The sequence below is a fragment of the Camelus dromedarius genome, unplaced genomic scaffold, assembly GCF_036321535.1.
Source record: "Camelus dromedarius isolate mCamDro1 unplaced genomic scaffold, mCamDro1.pat HAP1_SCAFFOLD_114, whole genome shotgun sequence".
Classification (NCBI taxonomy): Eukaryota; Metazoa; Chordata; class Mammalia; order Artiodactyla; family Camelidae; genus Camelus; species Camelus dromedarius.
This window is the reverse complement of record NW_026989787.1, coordinates 7196093-7212609: the sequence shown is the minus strand read 5'-3', so window position 1 is coordinate 7212609 and position 16517 is coordinate 7196093. Positions and strand designations below refer to the sequence as shown.

The window sequence follows — 16517 nt, the reverse complement described above, 5'->3', positions numbered from 1 at the left end:
AGCTGAATACCTTCGTATTTTGCACTTACGAAGAAAAAATGTATTTGCAATGAAAAAACAGCCATTATCCTGCCTTTTGAGTATTCTAAAGTTTTAGGTTTGAATATATTTCATCTTAAATGGTCTTAAGCACTATGCACTGGTTGGTGTTTTAAAAATACCACTGTGTGTGGAACTTCTAAAAGTGATTAAAAAAATTTATATTTTTGTAATAATTTAGTAATGGCCCGGATATTATTTTTAACAAGACTACTCACCATGGAATGGTGCAAGATTTTTTCGATGAGTTTATATTCACACATGTTGAAGATTGTCACTATATTATGAGAAAATGTCAACCATGGCAGTACTTTGACTTGAAAACGAGATAAGCTGAGAAGCATATTTTAAGTATAAAATAAATGATTGCATGCCTTTAAAGACAAGAAAGTAAAAGCACGATAAAGTCTGACTTTGACACACTTAAAATATAAAAATTAACATAATGTGATTTACACACTTCTCTTTAACTCTTTCAGTACTTTCTCAGCCCCTTTCCCATTACACCTGCGTCCCTGCTCCTGACCCGCCCGGTGTACACACCCCTGTTCACACGGGGGAGGGGGACCCGGGCGGTGAGGACCAGGGACGCGGACACTCACCTGCTCCCTGCGGGCGAGAATAGTCGAAGCGGGCCCGCCGGCGCACCCGTCCCCTCCTGCCCAGCCGGCCGGGGCCCCAGCTCGGTCAGGTCCACAAACACCCCGGCAGGAAGCGGGCGCAGGCAGTGGGAAACCGGCGTAACTTCAGACAGCGGTCGGGGAGCGTCCTCCTCCCGCGGACACGCAGGCAGCGCTGTCCTGGATCCTCCATGGCGCCGCCCGCTCAGTCCTGAGGAAAACAAGCTCCGCCCCCAGGGAAGACGCTGGCTGCTTACGCGATCTGCGCATGCACACCGCCACCTAAGACACGCTGGCTTCGCGCGCCCCCTGCAGGTCCTCGAGGGCGGTGCAGGATACTCAGAACTCACTGTAGAACACATGACCCCTCCCAGCCAGGATGCTAAATCACTGGAAATCTCAGTGCCCTGGCCTCTTTGTTGATGGCACTGGCGATGCACTCATCCAGCCATGCCTGCTCTCTTGCCTGGCACATGCCTCAGTCTTTGAAATCCCGCCTGAATCAGATTCTGTTCTGGAGGAAGGACAGGTGCAGAAGAATCTCAAAATTCCAGAGTTAGAAGATGATCAGGAACCCAAACTCAACTCTGTCAATTCCCTGGGGTCCCCTGAGGAGTGTGGTTTTCTCAGAACCATCTGCCCTGTGTCAGGAGCAGACCAAGCCTCAGGTAGCTTAGAGAAGCTATCATGCAGCACATGCTTTGGACGGTTCTCAGTTCTGACCTGCATGATCTTGAGAACCTTTTGTAACTCCTAACACTGTTTTCTCATACCTATAGTGATGGTTATTGACGACTGAGTTAATCCTCTTACAGTGCTGAGGTGCTATTGTTCCTTGGAAAACAGAATATTTTGAAGGGATCAACTGTTTATCACTTCCCCCTAATTAAGTATGTTTTTAAAATTAGAAATGTTTCAGGGGGCACTCAGGTCCTCCTCTTGCACCAGTTCCTGGTGTTGGCAGTTTCTGCTCTGAGCTCCAGATCCTGATCCTGCCGGTGGTCTATGGTGATGCCAGTGTGTGCATGCTCTTCCTTGTGCACCGTTGTGGAAAGGAGACAGCCCTTCCCCTACATGAGGCTGCAACATTCTGACACTCAAAGCAGGCACAATGAAGAATCAGCTAGAGCCCCCGGTACCAGCTGTCCCAGGTAGAAACATCACCTTCACCACAGTGTTCCTGTGCTCCTATCAGGCCTTCACTACTCCCAGCAGGCCATGCATGAGTAGTGTGACAGGTGACTGCCTGTCCCAGCACAGCATGGTGGTGATGATCCCACCTTATCTGTTTGTCTTTGGAGTGTCCCACACCTCTCTGAGTTTCACTTTGCTCTTCTCACAGGCAGGGTTGTACAGGCATGAACCTCACAGTGTTATGATAGGTAGTCATGGTAGCTGCTCACCCAGTGGCAGGCTCTGCCGAGAAGGCTGCTGGGAGTGCTGTGTGTCTTCACACTTGTCCTTCACTCTCCCCAATGAAAACACTCTTGGCCTTATCCTTCCCTGGCCTGTGGCCTTTCTGTGTTTGCAAAAGAACATGGAAACAATCTGTTTGCAAAGAAGTTTTGAGGTTCTGTCCATCTGGTCCAGGAAATGCTGACTCTGCTAGATGTGCTGTTGGGTGGGCTCTCATGGGAGAGGCTTGGGCAGGACTTCCCTTGGCAATAAGCTGCCCCACCCAGGCCTTTCCATGATCCAGACTCCTGGGACCAGGGTGCAAATCCCCAGCTCCCCACTTGTCAACAATGTGACCTGGGCAACTTTCTCAGACCCAAGCTTTGTCCACCCAAGGTCATCAGAGATGGGGGATAACAGGATGTCCTGCACAGAGTGTCTGTGCAGATTAAGTGAGGTAGAACAGACAGAACAGTGGTGGGGCCTGGCCCATTGGTTGGCAGAAGGGAGCTCACCATGTGCAGCAATTTCCACGGGTCACCCAGCAATCTGCCCAGAGGTTTAGCCACTCCATCACTATCATGTGTCTGAAGTCCACTTAACCACATGGGAGAGAAACAAACACATATTCTGAGTGTAGCTGCCACAGGGAAAAGTGTATCTGAGCGGGGAGTAATACCAGAGGGTGATCAGGATGGTGGAAGATGCCCCCTGAGGTTGAGCAGACTGGAGCTGCCCTCCAGAGCCTGGGGTTAGTGAGGATGGGCTTGTAGAAATGCCTCTCTCCTTTACCCATCAATGCTAGGTCCTGCGGGTACTGAGTCCCACAATCGGTGTGCTGCTAGTGCCCTCAGCACAGAGAAAAACCCAGGGGTTCCCACAAGGCTTCGGCCATGTCCTCTGCTTCCTGAACTCCCATTCTGGTGACCCCACCTGGGATGCAGAGATGAGGTGAGGCAGGGGCTTGTGCTGTCAACACCACTGCTCTACCCTGGGAATCTGACACACAGTAGGTGCTCGGTAAGTCATTGTTGAATGAACAGCAATACTGGGCCAAGTTTCTGTGGGTGTCTGTGCCCCCAGATCAGGGACCCCTCAGGGCCCACCTCACAAGTGACATGAAAATAATAATGCCACCAGGAGCAATAACAGTTCCTCAGAATAAGTGGGCTATTCCAAGCACTCTCCCCCTTTTGCAAAGGCCTCCCAGCAGGGAAGTGGGCTGTCAGGGGCAACACTGCACTCTCCAGTGTAACAAGGAGAAAGCCAAGGGCCACAGAGAGGAGTGCCTTTCCAGTGTCACTGCTCACTTTCCCACCTTTTGGGAGACTGGGAGGCTTTTCTACTACATTCTGGCTCTGAAGCCCCAATACTGTTTGGACATGCCTCCCTCCCTGGAGCAGGGAACCACTAAGTGACCTGTCACTTGTCACCAAGCAGACAGTCTCATTTCAGCTCATTGTGCCACCTGCAGGTTGTACTAGTAGCAGGATCCTCTGGGAGACATCACACTCTCCCAACCTGAAAACAGGTGAACAGCTCACAGGTTTCCTGGAGAGGATGGTCACATGGCCTTGATCTGGCCAATCAGCATTTTCCATCCTCCCTGGCCACTGTGATTGGCTCAGGGCTGGGCACCAGTCCAATCAGGCTCCATGGAGGTCAGGCCTAGTTACTGGAATCCTGGGAGCAGAGAAGTTCTATTTCAGTTGGGAGTTGAGGGGTGATGATGTCAGCCTGTGGCAGTTGGTGACTATCTTGCTCTCATAAAGGCAGAGCCATGTGAAGATGACACCAGTGGCAGAGCCCAGAGGTGGGGAAGGATGACTTCTGCTGATGTCACTGAGCACCAGGTACAGCCCTGCCTGAAGCTATCTCCCTGTGGATGTCTCAGTTAGGCAAGTCATTCTCTCCTGCCCTGTTTGCTTCTTTAAGCCACTTTGGTTTTCTGTCACTGGTTTTAAGAAAAAGATTGACTATTCCTTCAAGCTGGCTAAATGGAGACCCTGGAACTGCAACAGTGTGGTGACAGGCAACAATGTGGCTAGTAGACTCCAGAGGCCTCTGTTCAAACAGGGGATTGTAAATGACAAGGGAGAGTACACATGGCCTCAGTGAACAGATTTGCTAGTGGTAGCTCGCAGTTCCTGGATATTAGAGTGCATGCACTCAGCCAAGTCTCAGCTCTGCTCTCACACCTGCTAACTCATACATCTCCTCTCCCACCTGCCCGGCCTAGGGGGGCTGAACACCCCCGGGCACCTGAAACAGCCCAGGGCTTTGTGTTTTAATTTACACAGGCTGCCCCCACTTCTGAGGGTGAGGGTGACTGGGTTCCAGTTTACAGAGAAAACAGACTAGACGGTCTCACTGGTGAGCTGTGGGGGTGGGACCCCAATCTACCATCTGACCTATGACTTCAGAGTGGACAGCCTCCCCACCCTCAGCCAGGATGCTTGCTAAGCCTAGGGGCTCAGGAGTCCTGCTCCCTCCAGCAACCCTCCTGGAGGTGAGAGTGGGGGGTGGCTCTTCCCTATACAACATTCACCACTGCAGGGGCACACGTGTGACCTCACAGTCTGTCATCCCTTCCTTATGACCTGGACCTCCTTGGCAGGGCATGAGAGGTGCCTTGATGTGTGAGAACTGCAGTTCATGGGTACATACGTTGGCAGGTGCACCATGACTGAGAGGACAGCACCCCAATTTAAGCCCCCTCCATGCTCAGATGATTACATCCTGGAATTGAGGGGTTCCCAGGTGTCAGGTGGCCAATTCTGGCCTTAGGGGCAAATTCTTATCACCCAGGGGGCTAATTTTTAAATTAAATTACACATTTACAATTCAATAGTCAAGCCCCTTTCTCAGCAGCCTTGTAGCCTCTCAGCTTTTACCCCTCGCTGTGACCATGTTCTTAGCTTCAAATTGAATGCCATTATGGACATGAATATGTCCCTGTCATGAGTCACCATCAGAGTAAGGGGCCACCCAAAACTCCACTCCCTTCCCCTTGTCAATACCTCCACACAGGGAGTAGGGTCCTTTCGATGCAGTTGTGCAAATGTGTGAGCTAAGGGTTTAGAATGACCAGGCTAGGAGTGGTCTGCCCCAAATGGCAGGGCAGGTGGGCTGGCAGGGGGTGATGGTTCACTTGTAAAACTCAGCTGGTGTCAGGCAGCGACAACAGACTGGCAGCCAAGGGCTCAGCTGGTGCAGAGTAAGCGGATTAAATGTGTTCACCCAGACACCTCGGGGATGGCAGCCCTAGAGTAAGACTACAAGTGAGGAAGGTGGAGGGTCCCCATGCCTGGACCTCCACCTTCTAAAAATCAGGACTGAGATGTGGCTTTGAAATCAGAACACTGGGGTTCAAAGCTTCCCCCACCACTTGGTCAATAATTCAAAGCAAATGAGCCTCAGTTTTCTCATGTGTAAAATCGGAACATTGAAGCCTCTCCCTCTGAGGGTGTGGAGGGAAGTAAATGCGGTGACAGCAGAGCACAGGAGCTGTCTGGGCTGAGCCTGCACACAGGCAGGCCGTTGTTGCTTCCATGACCACCGTCTTCCAGGGCAGGGTCTGCACACTCTCCCTGTGAAGGTCCAGACAGTAAACATTCTAGGCTTTGAGGGACCTACAGTCCCTGTCACAACTACCACCCTCTGCTGTTGGAGGGCAAAGGCATCTCCTGCAGTAGGTAATCCAGGCTCGCACCCCCACTTCCTGGGATAAGTATTCCTGAGATACAATTGTCACATAACTTTGTTGGCTTTAGGTGTGCAGCATAATGACTTGTTACATGTGCATATTGTGAAATGATCACTGCATTAAGTTTACTTGACGTCTGTCATCACCCATAGTCACACACTATTTTCCTTGTGATCAGAAATTTTAAGAGGTACTCTCTTAACAACTATCAAATGCACAGCGCAGTATTGTTAACTACAGTCACCTTGCAGTACATTATGTCCCCAGGACTTGTTTATCTTCTAACTGGAAGTTTGTACATTTTGATTATCTTCCCGAATTTCAATCACCCTCTGACTCACCTCTGGCAACCACCAACCTGATCTCTGTTTCTATGGGTTTTGGTTTATTTTGTAGATTCCACATATAAATAAGATCATAGGTATTTGTCTTTCTCTGTCTTATTTATTTCACTTAGCATAATACCCTGAAGGTCCATCCAAGTTGTCACAAATGGCAGGATTTCATTTTTTTAATGTCTGAATAAGATTCCATTATATATACATATATATGTGTCACGTTTTCTGTATCCATTCATCTGTTGATGGACACTTAGTTTGTTTACATATCTTGGTTATTGTAAATAATGATACAGTGAACGTGAGGGTGCAGTTGTCTCATTGACATAGTGATTTCATTTCCTTTGGATATATTCCCAGCAGTGGACTTGCTGGATCATACGGAAGTTCTAATTTTAAATTTTGGGGGAGTCTTCTTACTCTTTTCCAGAGTGATGGCACCAATTTACATTCCCACCAACATTGCAGAAGTTTCCCTTTTCTTCACACCACCACCATCACTTGTTATCTCTTGTATTTTGATGACACCCACCCTGACAGGTGTCAGGGGATATCTCATTGTGGTTTTGATTTGCATTTCCCTGATGGTGAGTGATGTTGAGCACCTTTTCATGTACCTGTTAGACATCTGTGTGTCTTCTTTGGAAAAATGTCTATTCAGTTCCTCTGCCCACTTTTTAAATCAGATTGCTTGTGTTTTTGCTGTTGAATTTTAAGAGTTATTTATATGTTTTTGGTGTTAACCCCTTATCAGATACATAGTATCAAAGTACTTTCTCCCCTTCTGTCTGTTACCCTAACCTCTGCTTTCTGGATGACAGGGGTCCAGGCACTTGGGAATCTCTGCTTCTCACATGTTTCCAATGGTGGGTGGGTGAGTGCTGTGTTGTGATAAAACTGCATAACCGTGGGTCACTACCCCTTCTTTTAGAAGGTGGGCTCTGAAGAGTGCAGTGTGGGCAGGGATGTTTCCCTGAAGTCATCATTTGGATGGTCATGTGCCCTGGAACTCACATCTTCTAGCCCGGATGTGATGGGGGAATTTGCAAAGGGAGGACCTTGCAGCTAAGGGACTTACCAGATGCTCTTGTGTCTTGTTGGAAGGACCTGGAAACAAAGTTGTGTGGAACAGGGACTCCTCCAGGTCACAAGGCTCAGTTCAGACTTCTGGGATGCAGAGACCTGCTCTGAGCCACTGTCACTGAGGAGGGAAGGGCCTCAGGCAGGAGGGAGGGGTTGCTGGATTTCACTTGCCCTGTTTGTCAAGTATCAGCTCTGGTGATGTGTGGCACATGGGCTTAGCTTTGGGCATGTAAGAGGAGAGGTTCCTGGGGAAGGGCTGGCTTTTTCCTCTGTTTGAGGTCCTACTGTGTGCCAAGCACAGCAGTCCTTTGAGTCAGAGCTGGAAAGCCAGGCACAGAGAGGTCAGGGAGTTTCCAGGTCACACAACATTAGGGGCATCATTAGGGTCTGATGCAGACCTGACGCCCAGCCTACATTCTCTCTCCTTTCCCAGGACCATCATGATCCCACATGTCAGCATCACCCAGAGAGGCACAGGTATGGGCACTGGGACCTTTCCTGCCTAACATGCCAGGAGCCTTAAGAGGGAGGACAAGACACTTCCTGAGTCCATGATGCCCAGAGGCTGCTCTCAGCGAGAGGCCCAGCACACACTCTTGGATGAATCCTAGCTCTGTCCTGAGTCACTCTGTCCTCCCTGCCTCAGTCCTTCTGCCCACATGGGGCTGGAAACAGCAGCCACTTCACAAAGGTCTAAGGAAACTCCAGGATCCTGGAAGCAGCGCCCTCACACAGGAAGCACGGTGGGGTCAGCCTCCATTGTCTCCTTAACTTTTCCTCACCTCTTTGCTGGATGAGGAGTCCTAGCGGGGCCCTGGCTTGTCCCAGTTCTCACCCCAGATCAGGGTCCAGCAGGGGGTGGTGTCCAGGCTGGACTCTGTCCTCTGCCCCTTCTGGGCACCCTCATTCCCTACACCTTGGCTGCCTGGACACTGTCTTCCAGGGGCCACTCTGTGCCTCCCACACCTACCTAGCATCCACCCACCCTGGGTTACTCCATCGCCCTCTGGCCCTTGGACACACACCTACTCCGTGTTGAGTGGAAATGAGGTGACAGACATGCTGGGCCTCCTGGACAGTCTGGGGGAGCCTGATATCCCCATCCTGCCCACCGCCCCAAGAGCCCAAGTTGGGGAGAGGGTGTGCCTCCATTCATACTCTGATTTGCTCAGATTCTCAGCACCTACCTTGCTGGGTGGATATGGGGGCAGAGGGATGATGTAAAAGCAGGAGACCTGGACAGCAGAGCATGAGAAGGGGGCTAGCCCAGGCTGGTCTCATAACCCCCTTAGCCTTGGCTTTCTCATCTTTAAAGTGGGACAGACTATTGTGAGGTGAGCAGGATCCTGACCCATAGCCAGGCACTGTCCTACACGCATAAGAGAAGATCACTGACTCCTCATGAAAATCTGTGGGGCAGGGACAGGCGTTATGAACCATTTCTGCAGAAGAAGTAACTGAGGCACAGAGAGAACAGGGGAGGTGACCACCCAAGATTACAGAGCCCAGGCCATCTGGTTCCAGTGTCCAGGCTCATGGTCAGTGCCCACTCTGGGTTTCCTTCCTCCCTTCACCCTCCACTGGGACCCATGGCTGCAGCCTCATCTCAGTGTGATTGTTCAAGGGGAGCAGGATGGGGGCACTGAGGGCCCGTTTCTCTGAGCACTGCTTTCCCAGAAGGCTCAAGGGGTTGACTGTATTCACTATTGGACACCCAGGCCTGGGCCCAGGCCAGCCACACAGCAAGGCCTGAATCAATGATTGTTGAGTGAATACCTGGACCTCTGCATGTACCTGCATGTTGCTCCCATTTCCTCATCTCCACAGCTGGCTACCCGGCCAACACCTTATGTCATCAGGCCTCTGCCAGGGACAGTCAAGGGGACCAGAGCTGTTCATCTGGGGACAGGGAGCCTCAGGGGCCCTGTGTCTGTCCCAAGCATCTCCTGGGCCAATTCACAGGGAAGCCCAGCCAGCTTCCAGGAACAGCAATCAGGTCCCAATCCCAGGGGTGTAGAGTAGGTCTTGAGGGGTGTTTCCTGAGACTGACTTTTTGTATGAAGTGGTCCTGGGGGTCAGGCTGCTTTCAACCTCCATTCCAGGCCCATACCCCTGCTGGCAGCATGGAGCTAGTCATAAAGGACACAGGCTGTGGGGCCAAGGCTATAGCAGGGCTCTGCTCCCTCTCTGTGGCTCAGTGTCCTCATTTGTAACAGATAACTAGTAACAGGGCAATGGGAGGGCTCACTGAGACCCTCCTCTGTGGCTTTGGTTGGACACTGCCCTCTCTCTGCTCAGTGCCCTTCTCTGTAATAGAGAACTAGTAACATTTTTCTTAGCCCCTTTTGGCCCCATTTTTCTGAGTCTCTTTCCACATTGAGCCCAGTGCTTTCACAGAGATCACAGACTTGGGAGTTAATCAGAGTGTGGTCTCAGCCCTAGTGGTCCCAACTGAGGCCAGAGGAACTTCAGGAGGGGTGGGAATCCAGAAGTGCTTCATGGAGGAAGTGAGATCTGAGCTGTGTCCCCAAGGATGAGCTGTCATCCAGCTGAGGCCTGGCACTGAGCAGGACCCATGTACATGGTGAATGAGGGTGTGAATGAATGAATGGGCACCCCTCTAACAGAGAGTGAGGGGGGAAGTCCCCCAGGCCAAAGCAGGAAACACAGGGCACCCTGGGGGAACAGAGGGCGGGGCTGCAGTGTGATGCCTGCCTCACCCTTTATGGGTGTCTTGCCCCCACTTTAGCCTGTGTTCTGGTGGATTGGGAGCCCTTGCCTCTCCTCTGCTTCAGGATCCTGCTCTTCATTCCCAGCAACACCCACCTGTGTCACCTCAGTGTCCCCAAGTGGACCTGGACCTGTCTTGTGGGAGATTGTGAAGAGGGATTTGGTGTGCAGCCCAAGACTGAAGTGGGAGGGAGAGGATAATAGGGACCTCCAGAGGGGATCATGGGCTGGGGGAAATTGGAGGGGTGGGGAAGGCAGAGACTCAGGGCTGAAGGATCCTGCTAGTGGTGGCTCCTTCTCAAGGGGCTTCACAGGGAGGAAGCATTCATGGGGTAAAGGCAGAGCTCAGTTTGGGGCTCGCTGACATGGAACAGCTCATCACAGAGACGTCCAGAGGAGCTGGATATAGGGAACAAAGGTGCCACTGATATCAGGGTCAGAGCCTGAGACCCAGATGAGGTGGGGCGGTGGTGCAGGGGAAGGGGCTTGAGGATGTCAAGATGTTAATTCATTGGGGTCCTCAGGGTGGGGACCTTCATGTTCATTTCACATGGTGCCTGACAGAGCTAGACTTAGGGAGCTCACTGAGTAGACACGTGCTGACAACCTAGAGTCTCCTGTTTCCACATAAAGTCCCTGGTGTGAAACCAGCTGTCACTCTTTAGAGTCATACACCCTCACCCCTGGGCTCTCTGTGTGCCTAGAGCCCAGTGGCACCTTACCTCCCACTCCCCACTGCAGGACCCTTTGCACACCTGCATTTCCACAAGCTATAAAACATCTTCTCTTGCTGTGTGTTTACCCTAAGAAAACTCATTGCCCTAGGAAGAGGCCTCACATCCTGCCCTTATTAAAGTGGTAAAGCCTGTTGTTCAGAGAAGCCCCTGTCAGATCTCACAACCAACCAGGTACCTGTGCAAGAATTGATCATGCAGCCCCCTCCTCCTTGTGTGCACAGCACCCCCCCAATAACAGACCCCACACACTCAACCTTGGCCCTCGTGTAGGCACCTCTTGCCTGTGTGGCCTGATGTTGCCTATAGCAGTGTCCCTATTAAACTTTCCTAAACCCTTCTCAGACGCTGGTAATTCTTTACCAACCCAAGTAACTAGCCCGCCATTGTGCCCACAACACCTGAAACAGAATTGGCTAAATTATGCAGATTGATGATGCAGGTTAATTTGCTATAAAGGTGAAATCAAGGTTTACAAATAAAAGCAACATACATACTCACGGCAGGACTAAGAACTCACACGGATAACTAAGACCCTCCATGCGCATCCCACTGTGGCCTCAGGGCCTTTGCGCTGGCTGCTCTTTCAGCCAGGATCTCTCTCTGCCTGCTTCTTAAACACCTCCAGGAATCTGCTCAAATGTCCTCCCTGACCATATTTTTCTCCATGGAACATATCACCTCCGGACACTGTGCATATTTTACTTAATTTTCTCTGTGTCCCCCACCAGGCTGTCTGCTGCATGAGAATGGAGACCTGCCTGCTTCACTACCTGCTGTGCCCGGTATCTGGAACCCGCCCAACACACAGTAGGACGTCAGCAAATGTGTGACGGGTGTGTGATCACTGTAAGCCACAGACAAAAGTCTTCCCAGCAGTGATGGTAAGAGTCATTCATTCTCAACTTACTGAGCCCTACTGTGCACTGGATACTGACCTGGGTGGGAGGCATGCAGTGGATGAGACACAGTGAGCACACACTGCATGTTAGGAGGGACACGTGCTCTGGAGAGCACACAGGGCTGGGGGAAGTCAGGAGTGCAGGAGTGGAGGAGAAGAGGGCCAGGTGGAGACAGTGGTGGCAGAAGAGACAGAGAGGTGGGGCCCAGGTCTTGCAGGGCTTGATGGCTCCTGTGAGGTCTTTTCCTCAGGGCAGCGGAACCATGGCTGGGCGTGGAGCAGGGGCCCGGTTCCTAAATGCTATGCAGGAAATGGAGAAGGTGTCTGCTGGGGAGATGTGCGTGGAGGAGGCTGTCCCTGTAGACTGTGCAGGCAGGGAAGGCTCCTCTGAGGGGGTGACATCTGAGCTGAGCCCTTGTATGGACCGTGTTTCCACCTTCTGTAGACTGGATGCTTTTGTCTGCCCTGCAGGCCTATGCAAGACACACCCTTTTCTCAGTCACCTGGACTTGGCCTCCTGCCTCCCTTGTGGGCCCTCCCACCCCAGAAGGAGTCCTTCTAGATCTAACGCACTACCTCCTCCACTGGACTTGGACTCACACTGAGCCACTGTCCACCTGCCCAACTCACCCAGAGTCAAGTCCAGACACTTGGGGGAGCCCCTCCACCCTAGAGCCCATGAACTTACTCAAATGGCCAGTCCTCAGCCTGCTCACATGCCTCACCCTCCCCTCCTGCAGAAACCCTGTGACAGATCCTGTCCACAGCACCCTGCTCCTCCAATCCTGACCCCAGGCTTTCCCATGGTGTGTGACCCTGCATGGGGTGCAGTCCCCTCCTCCAGTCTGGTGAGTAGAAACTAACTTTTCTTTTTTCTTTTGTTAATATATTTATTTTTTAATTTTTATTTTATTGAGTTATAGTCAGTTTGCATTGTTGTGTCAATTTCCAGCATAGAGCATAATTTTGTCAATTGTGTTCACTTTTTCAAGAAACCATCTCTTGGCTTGATTTTTTCAAATGTTTCTAATATCTCTATTTTATTTATTTCCTCCCTGATCTTTATTATTTCCTTCCTTCTGCTTACTTTTGTTATTTTTTGCTCTTCTTTTTCTAATTCTTTTAGGTGGTAAGTTTGATTGTTTATTGCAGTTTTTCCTCTTTTTTGAGGTAGACCTGATTCTCTCGCTATAAACTTCCCTCTAAGCACTGCCTTTTCTGGATCCCATAGGTTCTGTGTGGTTGTGTTTTCATCATCATTTGTCTCACTGTGTTTTTTTATTTCTTCTTTGATTTCATCATCCACCCATTTTTTTTTTAAAGTAGTATGTTGTTTAATCTCCATGCTGTCATTTATTTCTCCTTTATTTTTCTGTAGTTAATTTCTAGTTTTATGGTATTCTGTTCAGAAAAAGTTGCTTCAAATATTTTCTATCTTCTTCAAATTGTTAATGCTTCTTTTGTGCCAAAGTATATGATCTATCCTAGAAAATGTGGTACGTGCGCTTGGGAAGAATGTATATTCTATTTTAGGGAAATATAATGTTCTGAAAATATTAACCAAGACAAATTGTTCTATTTTATTATTTAATTTCTATGTTGTCTTATTAATTTTATGTATGGAAGATCTGTCCAGTGATGTTAATGGATAGTTAAAGTCTTCTACCATGACTGTATTCCGATCAAATTTTCCCCTTTTATCTGTTATGTATTTAGGTGCTCCTATGTTGGGTTCATATATGTTAATGAGTGTAATATCTTCATCTATGACTCCTTTAATCATTATAAAATGTCCTTCTTAATCTTTCTTTATAATCTTTGTTTTAAAGTCTGTTTCATTTGAAATCACTGTTGATATTCCTGCTTTCTTGTCATTTCCATTTTTGTGGAATATCTTTTTCAATCCTCTCACTTTCAATCTATGTGTGTCCTTCTCCCTAACGTGGGTCTCTTGTATACAGTGTATTGTAGATACTTGCTTTATTATCCACTCTACACTCTATATCCTTTGATTAAAGCATTTAGTCCATTGACATTTATAATAATTATTGATAGATATGTGTTTATTATATTTTGAACTTTGTTTTGCAGTTGATTTTGTATTTCCTCTTTGTTCCTTTCATTTTCTTTTTGTGGTTTGATAATTTTCCTTTTTATTATCTTGGTGTCTTCTTAGTTTTGTGACTCTATTGTAACTTTTTGGCTTGTGGTTACCCTACTTTGTACATATATTAACCCATTACTATATCTGTTTGTTTTAAACAGATAGTAATATAAGCTCAAACTCATCCTACCAAGAACAAAAGAGAGAGAAAGAGAGAGAAAGAAACCTGTACATTTTCTTGTTCGCCTCCCCCACCCTTAATGATTTAGATGTCCTCTTTTATGATTTCATGTTTATTCTGTTGTAATTCATTGTAGCAATCACCTTTCCAATCATGGTTTTCTCCTTTTTGTACCATCCTGCTTCTTTTCTGATTAGAGTAGGTCTTTAAATATTTCCTTTAGCATAGGTTTAGTGTTGCTAAATTCTTTTAGTTTTTGCTTGTCTGTGAAGTTCTTTATCTCTCCTTCTATTCTAAAGGATAGCCTTGCTGGATAAAGTATCGTAGGCTGCATCATTTTTTCATTCAGGACTTTGAATATTCCTTGCCCCTCCCTTCTGGCCTGTAATGTTTGTGTAGAGAAATCAGCTGAAAATCTTATGGGGGTTCCCTTGTATCTCATTCTTTGTTTTTCTCTTGCTGCCTTTAGAATCATTTCCTATTCTCAACCCTGGTCATCCTAAATGTAATATGTCTTGGTGTGGGTCTGTTTGGGACCTCCTTGTTTGGGACGCTCTGTGCTTCCTGTACTTGGATATCTGATTCCTTCTTTAGGTTTGGGAAGTTTTCAGTCATGATTTCTTCAAATACCTTTTCAATCCCCTTTGTTCTTTCTTCTCCTTCTGGGACCCCCATTATGAGTAGGTTGGCATGCTTTATGTTATTCCATAGGTCCCTTATATTGCTTTCATTGGTTTTTATTTGTTTTCTCTCAGCTGTTCTGTTGTCCTGTCTTCTAAGTCACATATTCATTCCTCTCAATTATCTAGCCTACATTTTACAGCCTTTAGCTCAACTCTCATCTCAGCAAATGAGTTTTCCAATTTTCACTGGCTCCTCTTTAGAGTTTCAATTTCGTTTTTTGACATATTCTCTGTCTCTATAGACAATCTCTTTTAGTTTCTTCAGTACTTTGATCACTCCTTTCTTGGAATCATCTAGTAGACTATCAATGTCTATTTCATTGATTGTTCTTTCAGGGGATTTATCTTGTTCTTTTAATTGAGAGAGGTGGCTCTGCTTCTTCATCTTGCTTATATCTCTCTGGCACTATGTCTTATGGAGTATCAGTTATCTACTGTCGTCCTTTAGGAGTTTATTTATTTATATAAAGTGGATGCAGAAATAAAACTAAGCACAAAGAAATTAGTTTTAAAAGCAGTATAATCAATAACAGAAGAACATATTGAAACAAGATAACAATTGAGTTGGGATGAATTTTTAAAACATTAAAGGAAGAAAAGTATTTGAGAACAGAGTATCATCATAACAGAAGAACAAAACAAAGATAAAAATGAAATTGGACAAATTGAAAGATAATAATATTAGTATTTTAAAAGAAAATTTTAAAAGGGATTAAAAATAGAAATATAAAAATTATTTAAGAAGTAACATTTAAAAAGTAAAAGAAAATGGAACAGAAAAAGAAGAGAGGATGTTCCCGTGGAGATTGTGTGCCCTTAGTAATTTTATCAAGAGGTCTTTCTTAAATAAGTGTGGTTGCCAAGTCTTACTTCTGTGCCTTCTGTCTGTTATCCCTTTGGTTATGGATGTGGCCGTTAACCTGTTAACCAGAGCCTACCCTGGCTATTGAATGGGGACTCCTATTTGTTTTGTGGTTGTCACAGCTCCTGCCCCTGCCTTGTTTCATGAACTCAGCTCATTGGTTCCAGAGACCCTCTGGTCACACCCTTGGTCTGTGCTGCTCCCAGTGCCTGGAGGTAGACATGTCACATCTCCTCCCAATGCTGCATCTTGGTGCTGCTCTCCTGCATGGTAGGTGGGCAGGGTGTGCCCCTTCCCAATGCCGTGTCCAGGTGCAGCAGTCCTGCACAGTAGTTGGGTTGGTTGCTCCCCTGTTCAGTGCTACTCCCCACTCCACATCTGTTCCACACTCTGTAGGTGGGCTTGAGGCAAATGGCCACACCAGCCCTAGTCCCTGCTCTTTGCCAGAACTCTGCTCCTTGTTCATTTGTCTTAGAGGTGGGAGTTCATAGACGCACCAGGACAGAACCTTCCTATATGTCTGGGGATGTAAACAAGTCTCAGTCCCACCTATGAGGCTGCAGAACTGCCAGGTACATATTCAGGTTTCAACCCTGCCTCTGCCTGGGTGGGTATGATGGCTGTGGCTGAGCCTCATCTCTCTTCTTCTGAGAAATCACCAGTTATGTTGCTGTGGGTCAGCAGAGACAAAGTACAAATCTCCCCTTCCCTCAGGCAAGCCAGCAGTGTTGCTTTGCTTTATTTTTTTTCTTAATTTATGGGGGGCCCAGGCTGTTCTGATCTGTATACAATCCAAGCAGTTGTCCACAGCACACTGTAGTCCCCCAGGGTTACCTCTGTACAGTCAACCAGAGTCTGCCTGGATCCAGCAGCCTGTCCCTTCCCATCCCTGATTCACTTCTAGGTTTGGGGGTTGTTGACACACTTTGTGCCCATGTAACTTAATTCTGTCAGTCAAGGGCGGTTCTGTACACATCTGAGCCTCAGAGGTTCCCTGTCCATCCTGCTGACCTCTCCGTTGGAAAGGGGGAGACCCAGTCAACCAGCACTATCCCTCCTTTGCTGCTCCCTCTTCAAAGGACCAACCCCAAGCCATTTTGCATTTCTTCCTTCTTTTTTCCGTTTCTCCTACCAGATTGGT

At 48.0% G+C, this 16517-nt stretch overlaps 1 protein-coding gene; it reads right to left on the bottom strand.

Annotated features, from left to right (window-relative positions):
* LOC135320670 (actin-related protein 3B-like) overlaps positions 1–16517 on the bottom strand; it is an 876522-nt gene that overhangs the window by 137001 nt on the left and 723004 nt on the right.